Source organism: Capsicum annuum, chromosome 5 (assembly GCF_002878395.1).
Source record: "Capsicum annuum cultivar UCD-10X-F1 chromosome 5, UCD10Xv1.1, whole genome shotgun sequence".
Lineage (NCBI taxonomy): Eukaryota > Viridiplantae > Streptophyta > Magnoliopsida > Solanales > Solanaceae > Capsicum > Capsicum annuum.
In genome coordinates this window covers 172,535,460-172,541,094 of record NC_061115.1, presented here as the reverse complement: position 1 = coordinate 172,541,094, position 5,635 = coordinate 172,535,460, and the positions used below count along the sequence as shown (strand labels likewise).

The window sequence follows — 5,635 nt, the reverse complement described above, 5'->3', positions numbered from 1 at the left end:
ATTTTTAAGCAGGTTGCATGCTGATGAATCATATATGAGGTTGTGAATGGCATAGGCATTTGTGTATGACACAACCAACCACACTCTATTGCTACTATATATTTTACTTTGCATTCACTGTTGAAATTTTCCTCTTAATTTAATAGGAAAGCTGAACATGTATTTTACCCATCATGGTGTTCCACAATTACAGCGGTGATTAACAAAGTCGAGGTGTATACCACCAACATAGTAACTAGCTGTCATACTATTTTGTCTTTTCAGATACCAGCTTACACAATGTGTAAATACATGTATAAACAGCGCAACCGATCATAATGTATAAACAATGTGAGTATATATTAGCAGTCGTTTATTGTGAAATGTTCTTGAACAACGACTTTGTTTTGATTTTTCAATTGTCATCTTAAGTAAAATCCAAAACTATTGGGCCCGTGTGTGCACGGACGATTGCCATATAGTGTTTTCACTATATTTATTAAAATTTTAAGATATATTTTTTATTTTAAATGTTAGCAAAAATAAAAATGTTAGTAAAATCTTTCAAAAATATATTCATGACCATTTCTCTTATAGTAATTGTAAAATGAATTATAATATTGTCTTTTATTGTAATTCTACACTCAAAAACACTTTAATGGAAGATTGGCCAAGCATAATTATTTGTCAAATACTAAAGAGAAAGATTTCTCAAATGAATTAGCTAATTAAACACAAACCACTTCTCTTCAAAATTACTTCTCTAGAAAGTTATTTGACAATTGTACTTAAATTAAGTTCTTTCGGAAGTTTGGCTAGACATGCAGTCTTGATCAAGATAAATGAAATTTGACTAACATTCCAAAAGGTTTCCTATAACATTTAGCTATGAGGAGATTACAATGCTTCTAAATATCCGACGAGTCTGGCCTACTGATCAATGAATTGGGGGGAAAAATATGAAGTTTTTGGCTTGAATCTTTGCAAAAGTGAAAGTACAACGTGATTCTTTTCATTTGTTTAAGTATTGACAGATATAGTTACTTGCTGCACTCACAAAGGTGAAAGAAATTGGAAAGATTGACGTGTATTTTGAACGAATTATTGTTACTTAATATCCAAAGGTATAAAGAACTGATCAGGAAAACAAATACATAGCCACAATTATCAAGTTCCTGAGCCATTTAAGGTGGTAAGCCCTTTATACACTTTCGTGTTTTTCTGGTTCTTCAACTTATATGCACAAGTCTTGTCAGTTTGATTTTGTATTTAGATTGTAGTATAGTAATTGGAGATGGACCTAGTGGGCATGATATTTGCCGAGATATAGCTAAGGTAGCCAAGCAAAATTCATCTTTAAACAAGATCTTCTGAAGTTGAAGTTTCAAAATTGGGCAATTATGCAAATCGAGCCATTCCAAGGTATAACATTCTGTTTAAACGGCGGTTACATATTATTTCATAATGTATTTGTATTAAATTTTATTATATCATACTGTACAATTTTTGGATTAACTGTAGCATTTTCGTTTTTACATAATGTCACACATCATCAATTTGAAGGATAAAACTACAAGAAAATTACTACAAAGGATATGGTAAAGGACAATATAGAGTTATCAAATATAGTAAAGACAAAATGAGAAAAGAAAAATATAATGATGCGATCACGTCAAATCGATCATTATACAAAATAACACTTTTCGTTGTTAAGTAATTAACTATGCACTGGAAGATATAGAAGGGGCTGATTGTGGAACTTTCTTTTGCAGATTGATCATGTTGATGAAACTCATGAAAGTGGTGAAGTGACTTTCTTGGATGGATCATCTATTCATGCTGATAACATTCTCCTCTGCATAGGGTCTAGTTCAAATCTTGATTCTTTTTGTTCATACATAAGCTTATCGCTGTTATTATTATTATTTGTTGAATTGCATGATCATTTTATCTAATTATCTAAGAGCTTAAATGGAAAAACCGAAAGCCATTTGTCTGATCAATAACACTAATAACTTCAGTAATTCACTAAAATTTTGTGTAGTTTATATGTATATATATATAGTAGGCTTCCTTTGCTACATCACACTTTTATTTACTTTTTTCCTTGTCTTTTTCCGCACACACTTCTATATGCTTCAACACGTTCTCTTATATGATGGCTTAATTTTTTATTTTGGCGGTGTAAGTTTACAAAAATTCTTTTCATAATGGGTAGCGATGAAATTCAAATTTAGGACTTCTCCCTACTCCAATATCATGTTAAATTATATGAGCATATTATCTAAAAGCTTAAAATCATTACTGAGAATATACTTTCAGTTCCTTAACTATGTCTTCTACATTATTTTCTTGCACAGGTACAAGTATGATTTCACATTTCTTGAAACCAATGCAATAGTACGTGTAGATCATGAAGACCGTGTTGTTGGACCATTATACAAGCATTTCTTTTCCCCAAAAGCTTTTTCACAACCTCTCCTTTGTTGGTATACCTTATTAGGTCAGCTAAATTGTACGACAACTATCATATTCCTTTTTTTTAATAATCGTGATGTCTGGGCCAACTTACACGCATCTCAATTAATTTTATGTGATATCTGTGACCTCCATCAGCACCTGGCAAATATCATATTCTCATGTTGTTATATTCAATTATGGCTGGTTTTCGTATGGCACTGTTGCGGTTCAAATGCACATGCAAGTGTACGTGGTCGTACAAATAATAAAGTGGCTCTTGCAAGCCGAATACCGAACCCACATGGACTTATCGATTAACTATTTACTAAATTAGATTAATATTAATTATTTATTCAAGCGGTAAATTTCAAGATATGATTTCAAATTAACTAAACTAAAATTAAAAGGAAAAAAAACTTATGAACAATTAACCAAGACAAAGAGTAGATTTCACGCAATCAATGAATAAATCGATGTAGGATTATGAATTTGTTAACAATCATGTCAAGTATTAATTTATTAGCTTATTTGATTATCTTGTTGCTAATTTAAGGGGTTAATTATATGATCGTGATCTTCCAAAACTCTAATCGTCTATTCCGACTAACCTCACAACTGCATCGGTAAGTGAGTATGAGATAAGCCAATTCGAATGCTTTTATGTCTTTCCGTCTTGTAACCAAGTAAGGTGATCTGAGTATATTCCTATCCTAGCCACAAATTAATTCTTTATTTCACTAAAGTAAAGATATTACTCCCTATATTCTTCATTCTGTCTTATCGCTTCTCCTTTAGGGTTCATAGCAAGAATAGAAATTTATCCTAATAGTAGTTAAACATTAAAATAGTAAGGATAAAATATAAGAACAACTATGATGATAATCAAATAAATCGAATCAAAAGTCTACTAAACAATTATGTTGTTACCTATCAAAATCTTAGAACGACAAGTTTAACTCCACATAGACATGGAACAATTACAATAAATCATCAAAGAAAAACGTAAAATAAATAATAAAGGAGAAGAAAAGATAAAATCATTATTTTTCAGCCTCCAAGGTGGCTCCTTCCACTCTCTAGGTCAAAAATATACCTGTCAATCGGTCCGATTTGGTTCAAATAGGCACCGGCCTATTAATTGCAATCGATTTTTGGGCCGGTCCGGCCCGAGTTTAGTTCTTAATGGGCTGGTCCAGTCCAGGCCCAACAATAAAATATTGCCAAACAACCCGTAACTGGCCCACTTAATCTTGAATCAGGTTTGATCGGTTTGGATCGGTTCAGTTCGGCCCACTTCAAGAAATGAGTCGGTTACCGGTCCGTTATGTAAAAAACAAAAATTAAATTTGAATTACATTTTTTTCCCAATATATACTATATATACACACCTATATCTATAATCTATATCTATAATATATTAAAAGTGGGAAGATCCTTAGAAAGGTGATTTAAACGTTTTACCCTTCATTAAAGGACTCTTCTTTAGACAAAACTGTCTTTTCACTATTTTTTAATTTATTATTTAATTATTTTTTATTATATTAACTAGACTTCCTAAAATAAATGGGACTTCTAAAATATATGGTAGCAGAATTAATTAATATTTTTCTTTCTACTAGACTTTCTAAAATATATGAAACTCCTAAAATATATGGTAGGAGAATTAATTAATATTTTCTTTCTACTGTTCAATTAGAAAAATATTCCTAAAATAGGACTCTATTAAGAAAATACTTCTATAAATATTGAGATGTACATTAAACTAGAGAACAAACCGATTTGCCTATTGGGAGAATATGATTGATGCTCATCTAACTTGATTCAATTGCATGTCTAGATTGGTGGATGCTTGATTTTCTAACCATCAACTTCTTCACTGTTTATGTCAGCATAATAAAATTTAACATATGTGTATGTATGTGTGTGTGTGTGTATATATATATATATATATGTATGTATATATATATATCTTCTCTGTTTTCATTCAAAATTATTCTTTAGGGTCAAAATTTTTGCTCACACAAGAATTAGTTGGATCAAAATCGAAGCTTTGTGATCACTATTATATTTTTTTTATAGTTTAAAGGTCGTAGATGAATGTCGGTTGGCTTTGAAGAATTTATTGTGTAAAGGTTAGGTTTAATTGTATTGTTTTGATATCTTTATTATCTTATTATTTTATTTGTGTAAAGGTTAGGTTTAATTGTATTGTGTAAAGGTTAGGTTTAATTCTCAATCGGCTTTGAGAACTTTTTGTGTGTAAAATTTAAGTTTAATTATATTATTTTGATATCACTTTTATCATATTATTTTATTGTAATTTACAAGTGATAAATAAATATTGGTCGGCTTTGAGAATTTTTTTATGTAAAGGTTAGGTTTAGTTGTATTATTTTGATATCTCTAATACCGTATTATTTTGTTATTGTTTACAGGTGGTAGATGAGTGCCAGATGACTTTGAGAATTTTTTTTTGTGTAGAGATTAGATTTAATTGTATTATTTTGTCATCTCTATCGTTGTATTATTTTGTTGCAATTTACAGATGGTAGATGAATGTCGATCGACTTTTAAAAATATTTTTGGTAAAGATTAGGTTTTATAAATAAATTCTCCATCTTTACATACTCAAAAGATATTAAATTTAATAATTATATTTATTTTTATTATTTAAATAAATATCCTATTTAATGTAATGTTTGAACTCATTAAAGTGAGGTACACGTGCAAGGCGCATACACTTAAACTAGTACATTTTAAATACGTTAAACAAAAAACGTATAACATATATACATTACATATTATACTACTTTAGAAAATATATACATATGTATACAATAAATATATGCTACTTTACAGGTTAGACCTTAGTCTATATAGAAAATATATACACATATATACAAGCAATATAATATATATACTACTTAAAATACTACTTGAAACAATATCCGTAGACTATATATACATTACATATATATTACTTGTCTGCTTTAGAAAACATATACACATGTATACATTAAATATATACTGCTTTAATCTATAGAAAATATATACACATATATACGTATAATATAATATATATATATATATATATATACTACTTAAAATACTATTTGAAATAATATACATACAACATATATATATATTATATATATACTACTTGTCTACTTTAGAAAACATATACACATGTATACAT

The 5,635-nt window shown here is 29.1% G+C and overlaps 1 pseudogene; it reads left to right on the top strand.

The window, feature by feature from the left end:
- Window positions 1-919: 919 nt before the first annotated feature.
- The window catches only part of LOC107871941, a 49,587-nt pseudogene continuing 44,871 nt past the window's right edge, over window positions 920-5,635 (top strand).